Genomic DNA, 17890 nt, shown 5'->3' on the forward strand with positions numbered 1-17890 from the left:
CTCTCTTCACCATGGATAGGTGAATTTTATTAGAAGTATGTCTTCCCCTGGCATATATAATAGTATTTATAGATTACAACTGCATTGGAGAAATATGTACCATTAAAAGATAAGCTTTATATTTCAGAAACATCTGTTTGTTTCTGAAACAGAGTTAGCAGATTTGTTTGTTTTGAGTTACATCTTTAAGAAGATGGTTATTGCTTTTCTCCTCCTCCTTATTCTAATAGTAACAGTAATACGCTTTATTTCTAGATACATAGTTAGCCAGGCATACTGAATACCTTTATACCATTGTCTTTTAGTGAATAAAAAATTGCTCTACTTTGCATCAATATTGATTAAGGAGTTCATGTGAAATACCAAGGTAAATGCCAATGCTTAACTCCTTGGGAAACAACCAGGTGACCAGATGACTTCTGAATTATTGTTGACTCTGTGTCTTTTCATTTAGAAATTTCTGTTCTTCTACTATGTAATTATGTCATTGTTAGTTTTTGAAAGTAACTATGATGTTTATCCCTCCAAAAGTTCACTATCTTATACATCTTTTTTAAAAATTTTCTTAGAGAAGTTGTGAGTTAACAAAATATTCATGCATAAAATACAAGATTCCTGAATCCCACCCACCACCACCATCTTGCATTGATATGCAACATTTGTTACCATCGTTGATAGCACTTTTTGTTTTTATAATTGTTCTTTTTTTAAAAAAAAAACCATACTTACCTTTGTTAAACTGCTGAGAGATGATTAAAATAGTTCTACCATCCATTATTTATATTAGATGTATTTTTTCCCATATACCACTGTATTATCACCTTGTATTAGTATCAGTTGTTACAATTAGTGAAAGAATATTAAAATATTTCTATTAACTGTAATCCATTGTTTACATTAGGTGTATTTTTCCTGTATACCACCATATTATTAACACCTTGTAATAGTGCCATACATTTGCTATAATACATGAAAGAATGTTCTTATATTTGTACCATTAACCACATTCCATCCTAGTAACATACTGAACACAAAACTTCCCCTTTTAACCACATTCACAAACATAACTCAGATTGTTAATTACACTCACAATAATGTGCTACCATCACCACTAGCCCTTTCCAAACATTTACAATCAATCTAAATAGAAATTCTGCACAAATTAAGCATCAGCACCCCATTCTCTATGCCCATTCTATCCCCTGGTAACCTGTATTCTAAATTCTAACTCTGAGCTTACTTATTATAATTAGTTCATGACAGTGAGATCATACAGTATTTGTCCCTTTGTGTCTGGCTTATTTCATTCAGCATAATGTTCTCAGGATTCATCCATGTTGTCAAATGCATCAGGACTTCATTCTTTCTTATAGCTAAATAATATTCCATCATAAGCATGTGCCACATTTTGTTTATAAGTTTATTGGCTGATGCACACTTGGGTTGCTTCCATCTTTTGGCAATAGTGAATAATGCTGCTGTGAATAGTGGTGTGCAAATGTCTGTTCAAGTCCTTGCTTTTAGTTTTAGGGATATGCCTAGTAGCAGGATTGTCAGATCATATGGCAATTCTGTACTTACCTTTCTGAGTAATTGCCAAACTGTCTTCCATAGCAGCTGCACAAAATTTCTTACCAGCAGGAGTTAGTGTTCCTGTTTTCTCCACATTGTCTCTAACACTTGTAGTTTTCTGTTTTTTTAATAGTGACCATTCTAGTAGGTGTGAAAAAATGTCTTGTGGTTTGGATTTGCATTTCCCAAGTAGCTAGTGATGTCGAACATCTTTTCATGTGCTTTTTTAGTCATTTGTATTTCCTCTTTGGAAAAATGTCTATTCAAATCTTTTGCCAATTTTTTTAATTGGGTTGTTTGTCTTTTATTGTTGAACTGTAGGATTTCTTTGTATATTCTAGATAGTAAACCCTTATTGGCTGTGTGGTTTCCAAATATTTTCTCCCATTGCATATGTTGCCTTTTTCCCTTCCTTGACAAAGTCCTTTAAAGCACAAAAGTTTTTAGTTTTGAGGAGATCCCATTTATCTATTTTTTCTTTTGTTGCTTGTGGTTTGGGTGTAAAGTCTAAGAAACCATTGCCTACTGCAAGATCTTGAAGAGGCTTCTCTACATTTTCTTCTAGTAGTTTTGTAGTCCTGATCTTTGATCCATTTTGAGTTAATTTTTATATAAGGTATGAGGCAGGGGTCCTTTTTCTTCTTTTGGTTATGGATATCTAGTTCTCCCAACACCTTTTGTTGAAGATATTGTTCTGTTCCTGTTGAGTGGACTTGGCAGCCTTGTCAGTTATCAATTAGTCTTAGATATGAGGATCTATTTCTAAACTCTCAGGTCAATTCCATTGGTCAGTATATCCCTCTTTATTCAGTATCATGGTTGACCACCGTAGCTTTGTAACATGCTTTGAAATCAATAAATGAGAGCCCTCCAATCATTCTTCTTTTTCAAGATATTTTGACTGTTTGGGGCCCCTTACCCTTCCAAATGAATTTGATAATTGGATTTTCTATTTTTGCAAAGTAGGGTGTTTGCATTTTAATTGGATGGCATTGAATCTGTAAATCAATTTGAGTAGAATATCTTAAAAATATTTAGTCTTCCACTTCATGAACATGGAATGTCCTTCCATATTTTTTAGGTCTTTGATTTATTTTACCAATGTCTTGTAGTTTTCTGCGTACAAGTCCTTACATGTTTGTTTAAATTTATCCCTAGATATTTGATTCTTTGTTGCTTTTGTAAATGGATTTTTTTCCTTAATTTCCTCCTCAGATTGCTTATTACTAGTATATAGAAACACTACTGCTTTTTGCATGTTGATCTTACACCCCACCACTTTGCTGAATTTGTTTATTAGCTCTAGGAGCTTTGTTTTGCATTTTTCAGGACTTTGTATATATAGAATTATGTCATCTGCAGGTAATGAAAGTTCTACTTCCTTTTCAACTTGGATGCCTTTTATTTCTTTGTCTTGCCTAACTGCTCTAGAACTTGTAGCACACTGTTAAAGAACAGTGATGACAGTGGGCATCCTTGTCTTGTTCCATATCTTAGAGGGAAAGCTTTGTCTTTCACCAGTTGAGTACAGTGTTAGCTGTGGTTTTTTCATATATGCCCTTTATCATGTTTAGGAAATTTCCTTCTATTCCTGTCTTTCGCAGTGTTTTTATCAAGAAAGGATGCTGGATTTTGTCAGATGTCTTTTCTGCATCAATCAAGATGATCATGTGGTTTTCCCCTTTTGATTTGTTAATGTGGTTTATTGCATTAACTGATTTTCTTGTGTTGAGCTACCCTTGCATTCCTGTCATAAAACCCACTTGGTTCTTTTAATGTGCTGTTGGATTCTATTTGCAGGTATTTTGTTGAGGATTTTTACATATATTCATTTGAGAAATTGGTCTGTAAATTTCTTTTCTTGTAGCATCTTTATATGACTTTGGTATTAGGGTGATGTTGGCTTCATAGAACGAGATAGATATGTTCCCTCCTCTTTAAATTTTTGCAGGAGTTTGAGGACAATTGGTTTTAATTCTTGGAATGATTGGTGGAATTCACCTGTTTAGCCATTTGGTCCTGGACTTTTCTTTGCTGATAGGTTTTTTGTTTGTTTGTTTGTTTGTTTTACATGGGCAGGCACCGGAAATCGAACCCGGGTCCTCTGGCATTGCAGGCAAGTATTCCTGCCTGCTGAGCCACCGTGGCCCGCTCTGCTGATAGGTTTTTGAGGACTGATTCAATCTCTTTACTCAGAATTGGTTTATTAAGGTCTCCTATTTCTTTTATCGTCAACGTAGGGTATTCGTGTGTTTCTGGGAAATTTTCTGTTTCATCTAAGTTGTCTAATTTGCTGGCATTCAGTCGTTCATAACACCTTTTTAGGATCTTTTTTATTTCTATGGGGTCAGTAGTAATGTCCCCCTCTCATTTCTGATTTTATTTGCATCTTCTCTGTTATTTTCTGTCAGTATGGCTAAGGGTTTGTAAATTTTATTGATCTCAAAGAACCAACTTTTGGTTTTGTTAATTCTTTCTATTGCTTTATTAGTCTCAGTTTCATTTATTTATTCTCTAATCTTTGTTATGTCTTTCCTTCTGCCTGCTTTGGTATTAGTTTGCTGTACTTTTTCTAGTTCTTCCAGGAATGCAGTTAGGTCTTTGATTTTAGCTCTGTCTTCTCTTTTAATGTAGGGAAATTTAATTATATTGAGACTTGTTTTGTAACCGAACATTTTGTCTGTCCTAAAGATATGGATCCATGAGCACTTGAGAATTCTTCTCCAGTGCTATTTTGAGGTACAAAGTTGTGTATATATTTGTGAGTTCTAGTTCATGTATCATATTATTCAAGGTCTCTTTCTTTACTGATCCTCTGTCTAGATGTTCTGTCTATTGATGAAAATGATGTATTAAAATCTCCAACTATTATTGTAGACATAGCTGTTTCTCCCTCCAGTTTTGGCAGTGTTTACCTGGTGTATTTTGGTGGTGGAGAGGTCCAGTAGTCGAAGAAACCACTAGAGCTGGAGCTGACCCTGCCTGGTGTATTTTGGGCCACAGTGGTTAGGTATAGAAATATTTATCATTATTTATTCTTGGTGGATTGCCCTTTTTGTTAATATATAATGTCCTACTTTCTCTCTTATAACAGCTTTCATTTAAAGTCTGTTTTGTCCATTGTTAGTATAGCAACCCCAGCTCTTTTTTTGGTTACTGTTTGTGTGGAATATTTTTTTCGAATCATTCACTTTCAATCTATTTGTGTCTTTGAGTATGAGTCTCTTGTAGACAGCATATACTTTTTTATCCATTCTGCCAATTGGCATCATTTGATCCAGCCAAAATTGGGCCAGAGACCTAGGAAGGGGACTCAGACCAGCTCCAGAGAGCACTGGGGGAAGGATCAGGAATGATACCAGAAACCTTTTGCACGATTCTTCAAAGCTTCGCTTTCCTGGCCTGCTCAGCAAATGGTGCTCTTCAGCAGATTGTTCCCTGCAGTCCTAAGGAGGTACTGTGTCTATAAACCTCCACTATCTCAGCTACTTTTGGGGGGCATGGTTGAACCAATGACTGCTGCCGTTTTTGTATGGGGCACGTTGAATTTGTAGCCCTGTGCTGGGACCTAGTAATCCAAATTCCCTAATCAAAAGCCATAATCAGTACTTGACTGCCCCCGCTCATCACCCCCACCCCCAATCTTGCTTTTTTAAAATTATTTTATTTTTTTAAATACCAAAAAACACCTACCAAACATAAACATTCCTATTTTGATCATTCTGTCCTACATATATAATCAGTAATTCTCAGTATCATCACATAGTTGCATATTCATCATCATGATCATTTCTTGGAACAGTTGCATCTATTCAGAAAAAGAAAGAAAACGAAAACAGAAAAAAAATTTATACGTACCATACCCGTTACCCCTCCCTTTCATTGAACATTTCAAACTAAATTTAACATTTATTCCCCCTATTCTTTATTTTTATTCCATATGTTCTACTAGTCTGTTGACAAGGTACATAAAAGGAGCATCAGACACAAGGCTTTCACAATCACACAGTCACATTGTGAAAGCTTTATCATTATACAATCATCTTCAAGAAACATGGCTACTGGAACACAGCTCTACATTTTCAGGCAGTTCCCTCCAAACTCTCCATTACATCTTGAATAACAAGGTGATATCTACTTAATGCGTAAGAATAACCTCCAGGATAACCTCTCAACTCTGTTTGGAATCTCTTAGCCGTTGACATTTTGTCTCATTTCAGTCTTCCCCCTTTTGGTCGAGAAGGTTTTCTCAGTCTCTTGATGGGGAGTCTCAGCTCATTCTAGGGTTTTTTCTCAATCCCTTGATGCTGAGTCTCAGGTCATTCTAGGATTCTGTCCCACATTGCCAGGAAGGTCCACACCCCTGGGAGTCTTGTCTCATGTAGACAGGGGGATGGCGGGGAGTTTGCTTTGTTGGCTGGAGAGAGGCCACATCTGAGCAACAAAAGAGGCTCTCTTGGGGGTGACTCTTAGGCCTAATTTTAAGTAGACGACCTATCCTTTGTGGGGTTAAGTTTCATATGAACAAACCCCAAAACTTGGGGCTCAGCCTATAGCTTTGGTTGTCCACACTGCTTGAGAGACTATTTAAAGAGTTCAACTTGGGGAAATTGAATTTTCCCCCATTCTCACCATTCCCCAAAGGGGAACATTTAGTTGCTATCAGTATACAATCTGGGCATTCCTGAATTATACCATCTCAATTGTTAACATCTATCTTTCTTTCTGATTTCATTTATGCCCCCAGCCCTCCTCCCTCTATCATTCTCACATGCAGCTTCATTCAGTGTTTTAACATAATTGTATTACAATTAGGTAGTATTGTGCTGTCCATTTCTGAGTTTTTACATTCAGTCTTGTTGCACAATCTGTATCCCTTCAACTCCACTTACCCAATATCTTACCCTGTTTCTATCTCCTGATGGTCTCTGTTACCAATGAAATATTCCAAGTTTATTCACTAATGTCAGTTCATATCAGTGAGACCATACAGTATTTGTCCTTTTGTTTTTGGCTAGTGTCACTCAGCATAATATTCTCAAGGTCCATCCATGTTGTTACATACTTCATAGCTTTAGTCTGTCTTACGGCTGCATAATATTCCATTGTATGTATATACCACAGTTTGTTTAACCACTCCTCTGTTGATGGACATTTTGGCTGTTTCCGTCTCTTGGCAATTGCAAATAATGCTGCAATGAACATTGGTGTGCAAATGTCCATTTGTGTCTTTGCCCTTATGTCCTTTGAGTAGATACCTAGCAATGTTATTGCCGGGTCATATGGCAATTCTATGCTTAGCTTTTTGAGGAACCACCAAACTGCCTTCCACAGCGGTTACACCATTTGGCATTCCCACCAACAGTGAATAAGTGTGCCTCTTTCTTCACATCTTCTCCAGCAGTTGTCATTTTCTGTTTTGTTGATAATGGCCATTCTGGTGGGTCCAAGTACATTTTAACAAGTAGTTATAAAACAGATTTGAAAGTTTGGTATGGGTTACAGTTCCACTTTTTTTTTTTTTTTTTTTTTTGCTTCTAGCTGCTCCAAGATACTGGAGACCTAAAGAAATATCAATATAATGATTTACCAGTCATACACATTTGTTAAGTCCTGTCTTCTCTGTTATATTCCTCTCTTTCTCTTTTTTTTCTTTTTTGTGATAAATATGTATGAAAAAGCAATACATTTCAAAGTACACTGTAACAATTAGTTGTAGAACAGATTTCAGAGTTTGGTATGGGTTAGAATTCCACAATTTTAGGTTTTTACTTCTAGCTACTCTTGAGATACTAGAGACTAAAAGAAATATCAATATAATGATTCAGTAGTCATACTCAATTGTAAAACCCTGTCTTCTCTGTATAACTCCACCATCATCTTTGATCTTTCTCATACTCTTTAAGGGTATTTGGGCTATGGCCATTCTAACTTTTTCATGTTCAAAGGGGCTGTTGATAATATGGGATGGGGAATAGAAGTAGTTGGTGTTCTGGAGAGATTGGCCCCTCTGCATTTCAGGACTTATCTGGTCCAGGGACCCATTTGGAAGTTGTAGATTTCTGAAAAGTTACCCTAGTACATAGAACTTTTGTTCAATCTTATGTAATGCCCTAGGTATTCTTTAGGATTGGCAGGAATGGTTTTGGTTGGGGTTTGGCAAGTTATGATAGATAACAGTGTCTAACTGAAACGTGCATAAGAGTGACCTCCAGAGTAGCCTCTCCACTCTATTTGAACTCCTCTTCTTGAGCATTTTTAAGATAGTTTTTTTTAAAGAGTGTTTGTTGGAATGGTGCTGCAGTAAGGGAATACTCACATGGGAAAAGAATGTAATTTGACTCCTGCTATACAGCATACAAAGAATAAAAAAAGTATTTGTTGGGTTTGTCCACTTTCTGGCCTTCTTCGTTGGTGTGTTCTGGATATTTACCCTCTTTGGTTGGGCCATCATTCTCTGTCTTGTCCTCTTTTGTTGTATATTGTACATTTTAATATTTTAGAATTTTAACTCTGAGACTTACTCCCTGAAATATGTTTTTCTGATTATAACCAGCTGGAGATAAGATATTTTCTTGAGCCTCAGCCCTCCTATCAGGAAGGCTACCCAAGGAGAGTGCAGAGTGCAAGGTCCTTGCTGTCTTTTCTTGGCCTGGGTCTTTCCCTGTGCTTCTGCTTTTTAATTGTTTTAGAATTTCCCTTTTTACAGGCATTTGAATGCCCCCTTTATTTCCTAGGAGATGGACCTCCCTCTCTTGGGTGTTTAAATCAGGCAAGTCTTTGCCTGTGTTGTCCGCCTCAATAGTTTCTTGTAGTCCTTTTAGTGTTTCGTGTTAGTTTTGCCTCGAGGTCACTGGGGCGTGCGTGCCACAGAGGAGTTTCCCAAGTCAATCTTTCCTAGGTGAAACAGGGCCAGGGACTCTTGAATGGGGCACAGATCAGGTCCACACTACCATGGGGAGGGGATCAGGAAGGGTGCCAGGAGCTACTTCTGTGGCTCCTTAAAGCTGAGCCTTCTTGACCTGCACAACACATGCATCCCTTGAACCATCCACAGCCCTGAGGAAGCTTAGTGTCTTTAACATTCTAGACGGTTACCTTTGTCCAGGGCGGATTGAAACTCTGGCCTTAGAGCCGTGCCCTTCCCCCCATGGTGCTGGTAACCAGTAACTGGAGGAGGTTCTTCATCCTTCACCAGCACAGCCTACTGCGCAACTCCTTGAAAGAGATGCCCACAGTGCTCCCCTAGGACACTGAAGGATGGGAGGGCTACACCAGCCAGAAGTTTTTTCTGCGCATCCTGACCCCCAAGAAGGAGTATTTCATCCGTGCAGAGAACAAGGAGATGATCATTGGGTGGCTAGAGATGCTTATGGTCTATCCCAGGACCAACAAGCAGAACCAGAAGAAGAAATGAAAAGTGGAGGCTCCCATACCACAGGGCGTGAGGGCCTACCAAGATGGCAGTCACCAGCAGCAGCATCCCCAGTGCCAAGAAAGTGCTACCTCCCAAATCCATACTCTGGCAGGTACGGGCCAAGAACCAGCAGAGAGGAGGAGACTGATCCCAGTGCAAAGGTCAGGGTCCACTGGAAGGTGGCTCCACCAAGGAGCTGGGTTGGAGAGCAGAGAAGGAAACACCATGAATAGCGATCAGGTGAACTGTGGCCTCATAGTGTGGGTGGAGAGTGGCTACTTCTCTCCAGAGAAGACAAAGCAGGACTTGAAGGCCAGGAAGCAGCAGCTGTCCCTGCTGCTCTCCCCACCCAGCCTCAGCATCCCCAACAACAGGAGGTCCCAGGTCATTGAAATATTTGAGGCACTGGACATTAAATGAGCAGAGCACATGAGGACCAACCCATCAGCAGGGTCCTGTGACAGCAAGCAACAGCTGGTAGGGCTACAGCAAGATGAGTATTCCCCCAGAGGTGGGACTTCACAGTCCCTCTCCTGGACACTGCAGCCTCCCTCTGTCTCCACACTGAAGAGCAAGTCACTGGACAGGAGGTCCTCGGAGTCCTCCTGTGGTGTCCAACCTGCTGATTTTCAAGAAAGGTTGGCTGACTAAGCAGTATGAGGATGGCCAGTGGAAGAAATACTGGTTTGTCCTGGCAGATCAAAGCTTGAGATACCACAAGGACTCTGGCTGAGGAGGCAGCTGACCTGGACAGGGAGATCCACCTGTCCACATGCTACGATGTCATCAAACACTCAGTGCAGAGGAACTACAGCTTTCAGATCCATATGGAGGAGGGCACATTTACACTCTCAACTGTGATGTCAGGAATCCGGCAGATTTGGATCTACACCATCAGGAAGCATGTCCACCTAGCCACTGCTCCAGATGTGATGAGCTCCTTGCTGGAGGACAAGAGCAGCTCCTCTCCAGAGAACAGCCCAAGACTAAAAAGACACAGGAGGTGGGCCTGGGGAAGACAAAAGGGCGAGCAGAGGAGAAGCTGTGCCCTGGAGCAGAGGCGGGAAGACTGCTCCAAGACCTTGGACTGGGCCGAGTTCTACCCCATCCAGCATGCCCTGGCTCAGGAGCGCCCTTAGCCCGAGCCTGGGGAGCTGGAGCGCAGTGGGAGTGGCAGCGGGAGGCGTGCTGCAAGTACTTCAGGATGCTGGACGTCCCAGACGGGCCGAGTATGGACGATGTGGGCCTGTGGATGGACATGGACCGGGAACCTGGGCTGCTGGTGTCCGCAAACCTCAAGGCACTATGGCCATGTGGAGATCGAGCAGTAATGGCACCAGGTAAAGACTGTGCCTCTGTGGGAGGAGAAGCAGGTACCCATCGCCCCCCTCCACCTGCTTTGCAAGGGTAGGGACGAGCAACTCTCCAACCATATGCTGACCTCTCTGCTGGAGAAGGACCTGGAACAGAGCCAGAAGAAGGACCTTCTGGAGAAGAACTGGCTCCTCCTGGGCCAGCTGTACATGGCTTTCAGCCAGGAGCAGAGCAGTAGGGAGGGCTACCTGCTGCAGGCCACATGGAAGTGAGGATTTGCAGCGATGGAGGCGACCCACCAGAAGAAGATGGGGGACCTGCAGAGACAGCACCAGTAGGAGCTGGAGAAACTGCACGAGAAGGACTGCCTCCTGGCTGAGGAGATGGCAGCCCCCATCTCAGCCATCAAGGCCAAGAGGAGCTCCCACTGCGAGGAGCTGGAGAAGACCCAGCACTCTCTGAGCAGTGGCCTCAACTTAGACATCGCGGCACTGAAGCAGCAGCACCTGCAGGAGCTGCAGTTGATACAGCGGGAGCTAGAGGTACTGTCAGAGTAGTACTCACAGAAGTGCCTGGAGAATGCCCATCTGGCCCAGGCGCTGGAGGCCGGCAAGCCCTGTGGCAGTGCCAGCGCAAGAAGTAGTTGCTCAGTGCCCACAACCAGGAGTTAAATCACTACTTGGCTGTGGAGATCACCCCGCCTCAGACCCTGCTGACTGGTGACAGGGGTGACTTAGGCAAGGACACCTGTGAGCTCGAGGTCTTATTGCAGGTCAAGGAATCGGAAATAACTAAAGCAGGAGACCGGCTCTCTCAAGAATGAGCTGCAGATGGCTCTGTGGGACAAGAAACTTGCTAGTGATAAGTACAAAGACATCCACACAGAACTCAGCGCTCTGAAGGCAAAGCAGACTGTGACATCAGCAGGTTGAAAGAAGAGCTCAAAGCAACTGCAGAAACACTGGGTGGAAAGTCCCCTGAAAACACCACGGTGCCAGGATATGATATAATGAAATCTAAAAGCAACCCTGACTTCTTGAAGAAAGACATGTCCTGTGTCAGCCTGCACCTTAGAAATGTCAAGTCAAAGTCTGTAATTGAGCTGGTCACATGGAATAACTGGAATGAGCCTGATTTCAGGTCCCCTGGCATAGTCTGAAGGGAGTCCTGACCATGCAGGAGTGGCTGAAGGTCTTTGAATCCAGGGACTTGAAGAAAAAGTAGCTGTTGCCACTCAGCTACATGCTTCCCAGCTTGCGGCAGCTCGCCCAGCACTGTGTCCCATCTGCACCAGTGTTTTCTGTTGTCGTCATTACTGTCATCCCGAGCTGTGGGTTTGGGTACATGAGAGACACGTTTATGGCCAACCCTGCCCTCCCTCCACTTGGGTGCCAACCCCTCGTCAAAACTTCCTTCCCCAGACCAGATGAGGTGGTGGGGCCAGGGAAACCATTCTAAGCCCCCTGCATGCTGCATGCACTGTCAGTATTAGGCCCACATGCTGGCATGTGGAAGGCCGGGTTGGTGGCCACAAATAGCCCTCCAGGTGCTAGAGGTTTGCCTGAGTCCTAGCACTGGCAGCTCCCAGCTGTTGGGTAAGCAGAGGAGAGCCAAGGTCAAGGGGTTCACTTGCTGTGAACCACATCCCTGTGACTGGGAGAGCTTAGGAATTCTTGGAAGCAACCATTCCTCATTTTGTTTGTTTTTCATTAAATCTTGCATATACATACATGGCAAAATAAATTGTGGGGAGTCTGATTTTATTGACTGTAGGTCGATTTGGGGGAGAATTGGCATTTTTACAATGTAATTCTTCCAATCCATGAACATAATATGCTTACTTTTAAAGGTTCTCAGCCTCTTTTAATAATACTTGGTAGTTTGGATTTGTTCCTGGAAATTTAATTCTTATTGGTGCTATTATAAAATGTTCATTTTCTCTGTTTCTGTGTGCTGCTGGTAGAAATAAGATTGATTTTTATATATTGACTGTACTAGATTAATTTACTAATTCTAAATACTTTGCAGAGTCATTTGTATTTTCTGTTTTATATTATCATGTCATCTATGAGTGATGCTTTTCTTTTTGTTCCTTTCCAGTACTTACCCTTTTATTGTTTTAGAAAATTAGCTAGAAACTCCAAAACATTGCTGAATATCAATGATAGCTGGCATCCTTAACTCAATCTTAATACGAGGGGAAGTTCATCAAGTATTCAGTAGTTTATTATATTTTACATATATATATATATATATATATATATATAAACTTTTTATTATATAGGATAACATATACAAAGCAAAGAAAGAAAAAAGCAATAGATTTCAGGCAGGCCATGGTGGCTCAGGGCAGGCCACAGTGGCTCAGTGGCAGAGTTCTCGCCTGCCATGCCGGAGACCTGGGTTTGTTTCCCGGTGCCTGCCCACGTGAAAAAAAAAAAAAAAACCATAAAAGAAAGCAGTACAATTTAAAGCACTCTTCAACAAGTAGTTACAGGACAGATCCCAGAGTTTGTCATGGGCTACCATACCATCATCTCAGATTTTTCCTTCTAGCTGCTCCAGAATAAGGAGGCTAAAAGGCCTACATATTTTTTTTTTATCATCACAATCGACTTTTTTTCCTTATTTGTGAAAACTAGCACATATACAAAAAAGCAGTAAATTTCAAAGCGCAGCACCACAGTTAGTTGTAGAACATATTTCAGAGTTTGACATGTGTTACAATTTCACAATTTTAGGTGTTTACTTCTTGCTGCTGTAAAATATTGGGGACAAAAAGAGATATCAGTTTAATGATTCAGCACTCGTATTCATTTGTTAAATCCTACCTTCACTGTAAAACTCCACCGTCAACTTTGATCTTTCCATCCCTCTTTTCAGGGGTGGTTTGGGATATGACCATTCTAAATTTTTCATATTGGAAGGGTCTGCCACTAATATGGGGTAGGAAGAAGAAAATATCTGTTGTTCTGGAGAAGCTGGGCCCTATAGGTTTCAGAACTTACCTGGACCAGGGACCCATCTGGAGGTTGTAGGTTTCTGGAAAGTTACTCTAGTGCATGAAACTCTTATGGAATCTTATATATTACCCTAGGTGTTCTTTAGTATTGGCTGGAATGGTCCTGGTTGGGGGTTGGTAGGTTATGATAGATAGCAAGGTCTAAGTGCAGCGTGTGTAAGAGCAATCTCCAGAGTCGCCTCTCGACTCTATTTAAACTCTTTCTGCCACTGACAGTCCATCAGTTACACTTCTTTTCCCCCTTTTGGTCAGGATGGCATTGTTGATCCCACCGTGCCAGGGCCCAATTGATCCCTGGGATTATGTCCCATGTAGGGGGGGAAGGCAGTGATTTCACTTGCAGAGTTGGGCTTAGAGAGAGTGAGGCCGCATCCGAGCAACAAAAGAGGCCCTCCAGAAGTAACTCTTAGGCATGCCTGTAAGTAGTCTAAGTTTCTCCACTACTTACATAAGCTTCACAAGAGTAAGGCTCATGATTGAGGGCATGGCCTATAGATTTGGGTGTCCCTAACATTTGACAAAGTATCAGAGGACTCCCTGATGGTACGGTTTAATAGTTCCATATTCTTTCTCCCCCACCTCAGGGGACTTTGCCAATACTTTATGATTATCTGCTTAATGTACTCTAGGATATCCAGGCATTACAGTAGTCTATACAGGATTAAAGGACCTCTTTCTTATTCTGTGGTCCCTGTGTTTGAATTGTTCAAATGAGCAATACAGATAGGTTGAGTTAGATTATGTGTGTGGTAGATAGATTCAGGTGTCAGCTTGGCTAGGTGAAGTTGCCTAGTTCTATTGCTGCAGACATGAGCCAATGGATGTGAACCTCATCTGTTGCTGATTACATCTGCACTCGGCTAGGAGGTGTTCCTGCTGCAATAAATGATGTTTGATTTAATTGGCTGGTGCTTAAATGAGAGAGCTCAACTTAGCACAGCCCAAGCAGCTCAGCAAACCTCATCTCAGCACTTGCAGCTCAGCCCAGGCCTTTGGAGATGCAGAACAGAATCACTTTGGGGAAAGTTGTTGGAACCCAGAGGCCTGGAGAGAAGGTCAGAAGAGATCGCCATGTGCCTTCCCACATAAGAAAGAACCTCAGTTGAAAATTAGTTGCCTTTCCTCTGAAGAACTATATGTTTACTAAATAAATCCCCTTTTATTAAAAGCCAATCGTCTCTGGTGTGTTGCATTCTGACAGGTAGCAAACTACAACAATGTTACAAAAAATTGAAGTTATTCTTGCAAGAACTAATTCATATTTCCAGTGTCAATCAGTGAGACACATAAGTCTATAAACCCCTTTCAATCTTGTTTATCTTCAATACAGTAATACTACTTGTAGACTGACTAGAGCCCCACCTTCACTCCTATCTGTTCCTTTACATTGGAGTTCAACCTTATTAGCTAATGGGTCACCCATCTCTATCTTCTATGTATCTCTAAGTCCCCTTTATTCTGTATTGTAAGCTGCTGATTATACCTTTATGATGGTCATAAAAGTGGAATCATACAGTATCTAGGCTTTGTGTCTGACTTATTTCACTCAGTATTATCTCTTCAAGGCTCATTCATCTTGTCATGTGCTTCAGGACATTATTTCATCTTACTACTGCATAATATTCCATTGTATGTATATACCACAATTTGCTAATCCACCCATCTCTATGGGCATTTGGATTGTTTCCACCTTTTGGTGATTGTGACTAATGCTACTGTGAACATTGGTGTGCAGATATCTGTTTGTGTCATTGCTTTCAGCTCTTCTGGGTATATACCAAGTAGTGCTATTTTGGGGCCATAGAGTAACCTGATATTTAGTTTCCTCAGGAACCGCCAAACAGTCTTCCATAGTGGCTACACCATTATACATTCCCACCAGCAGTGCGTAAGTGTCCCAGTTTCTCTGTATCCTCTCCAACATTTATAATTTCTTGTTTGTTTAATAGCAACCATTCTTATAGTTGTGAGGTGGTATCTCATTGTAGTCTTGATCTGCATTTCCCTTATAGCCAATAAAAATGAGCATCTCTTCATGTGCTTTTCAGCCATCTGTATTTGTTCTTCAGAAAAAATGCCTATTCAGATCTTTAGCCCATTTTATAATTGAGTATTTTGTTCTTTTGTGGTTGAGTTGTATGATTTTTTTGTGTATACAGGAAATCAAGCCTTTGTCCGATATGTGATTTCCAAATATTTTCTCCCATTGAGTTGGCTTCCTCTTCACTTTTTTGACAAAATCTTTTGAGGTGCAGAAGCATTTGATTTTGAGGAGTTCCCATTCATCTATTGTTTCTTTTGTTGCTTGTGCTTTGGGTGTAAAGTTTAGGAAGCTACCTTCTATTACTAGGTCTTAAAGATGTTTACCTGCATTTTCTTCTAGATACTTTATGGTGCTAGTTCTTGTATTTAGGTATTTGATCACTTTGAGTTAATTTTTGTGTAGGGTGTAAGATAGGGGTCCTCTTTCATTCTTTTGGCTATTGATAACCTGTTCTTCCATGCACAATTATTCAAAAGACTATTTTGTCCCAGTTCAGAGGATTTGGGGGCATTGTCAAAAATCAGTTGACCATAGATTTGGTGGTCTATTTCTGCACCCTTGATTCTATTCCATTGCTCAGTGCTTTTACCTTTGTGCCAGTACCATGCTGTTTTGACCACTGTGGCTTTATAATAGGTTTTAAAGTCAGGGAGTGTTCATCCTCCCACTTTGTTCTTCTTTTTTAGTATACTTTTAGCTGTTTAGGGTCTCTTTCCCTTCCAGATGAATTTGGTAATTAGCTTTTCCAAATCTTCAAAATAGGTTTTTGGAATTTTGATTGGTACTGTGTTGAATATGTAGATCAATTTGGGGAGAATTAACATCCTAGCTATATTTAACCATCCTTTCCATGAGCAGGGAATATGTTTCCACCTATTTAGATCTCCTTTGGTTTCTTTTAGCAATGTTATTTTGTTTTCCGTATTTAAGTCCTTTATGTCCTAAGTTAAGTTCTTTCCTAAGTACTTGATTCCTTTAGTTGCTCTTTTGAATGGAATTTTTTCCTTAACTTAACTCCTCAGCTAGGTCATTGCTTGTGTATAGAAACGTTATTGATTTTTGCACAAAAATTTTATATCCCACCACCTTGCTGAATTTGTTTATTAGCTCGAGTAACTTTACTATAGATTTCTCAGAATTTTCCAAACATAGTATTGTATTATTTGCAAATAATGAGAATTTTACTTCTTCCTTTCCAATCTGGATGCCTTTTATTTCTTTGTGCTGCCTGATTACTGTAGATAGAACTTCTAGCACCATGTTGCATTATAGTGGTGACAGTGGGCGTCCTTGTCTTGTGCCTGATTTTCGGGGGAAGGCTTTCAGTCTCTCTCCATTGAGTATGATGCTGGGTATCAGTTTTTCTTATATTCCCTTTATCATATAGGTAGTTATCTCTGATTCCTACCTTTTGGAATGTCTTTATCATAAAAGGAAGCTGAATTTTGTTGAATGCTTTTTCAGCATCATTAGAGATGATCATGTGGTTTTTCCCTTTTGATTTGTTAATGTGTTGTATTACACTAATTGATTTTCTTGTGTTGAACCATCCTTGCATTCCTGGTATAAACCCTGCTTGATTGTGGTATATAATTCTTTTAATGTGCTGTTGGATTCGATTTGCTAATATTTCATTGAGAATTTTTGCATCTGTATTCATTAGGGAGATTGATTGGCCTGTTGTTTTCCTTTCTTATAGCATCTTTACCTGGTTTTGGTATTAAAATGATATTAGCTTCATGAAATGAGTTAGGTAAAGTTCTTTTTTCCTCAGTTTTTTTGGAAAAGTTTGAGCAAGATTGGTTTTAGTTCTTTCTGGAATGTTTGATGAAATTCCCCTTTGAAGCCATTTGGCCCTGGGCTTTTCTTTGTAGGAAGATTTTTGATGACTGGTTGAATCTCTTTACTTGTGATTGGTTTGTTGAGATCTTCTATTTCTTCCTGAGTCAGTGTAGCTTTTTTGTGTGTCTCTAGGAACTTGTCCGTTTCATCTAAGTTGTGTGGTTTGTTGGCATATAGTTGTTCATAGTATCCTCTTATAATTTCCTTTATTTCTTCATGGTCTGGTAACACACCCCTTCTCATTTCTGATTTTGTTTATTTGCATCCTCTCTCTTTTTTTATCAGTCTTGCTAGTGGTCCATTGATTTTCTCAGAGAACCAACTTTTGATTTTATTTATTCTTTCTATTGTTCTCTTTTTTCTCCTTTCATTATATCTCTGCTTTAATCTTTGTTACTTCTCTTCTTCTATTTGCGTTGGGGTTAGTTTGCTTTCTTTCTCAAGTTCCTCCAGATGAGCTGTTAAGTCCTCAATTTTTGCTCTTTCTTGTTTTCTAATATAGGTATTTTGGGCAATACATTTCCCTCTCAGCAGAGCCTTTGCCACATCCCATAAGTTCTGATAAGTTGTATTCTCATTTTCATTTGTCTCCAGATAGCTACTGATTTCTCTATCAATTTCTTCTTTGACCCAGTAGTTCTTTAAGAGTATGTTATTTAACCTTCATTTATTTTCGAAT

At 40.3% G+C, this 17890-nt stretch overlaps 1 protein-coding gene and 1 pseudogene across 2 annotated transcripts in view; both read left to right on the forward strand.

Moving 5' to 3' along the window:
* The window catches only part of CCNI (cyclin I), a 50329-nt gene that overhangs the window by 12032 nt on the left and 20407 nt on the right, over positions 1-17890 (forward strand). The gene's annotated exons all lie outside the window — the stretch shown is intronic.
* The window catches only part of LOC143668347 (myosin phosphatase Rho-interacting protein pseudogene), a 28676-nt pseudogene continuing 10786 nt past the window's right edge, over positions 1-17890 (forward strand).

Source organism: Tamandua tetradactyla, chromosome 24 (assembly GCF_023851605.1).
Source record: "Tamandua tetradactyla isolate mTamTet1 chromosome 24, mTamTet1.pri, whole genome shotgun sequence".
Classification (NCBI taxonomy): domain Eukaryota; kingdom Metazoa; phylum Chordata; class Mammalia; order Pilosa; family Myrmecophagidae; genus Tamandua; species Tamandua tetradactyla.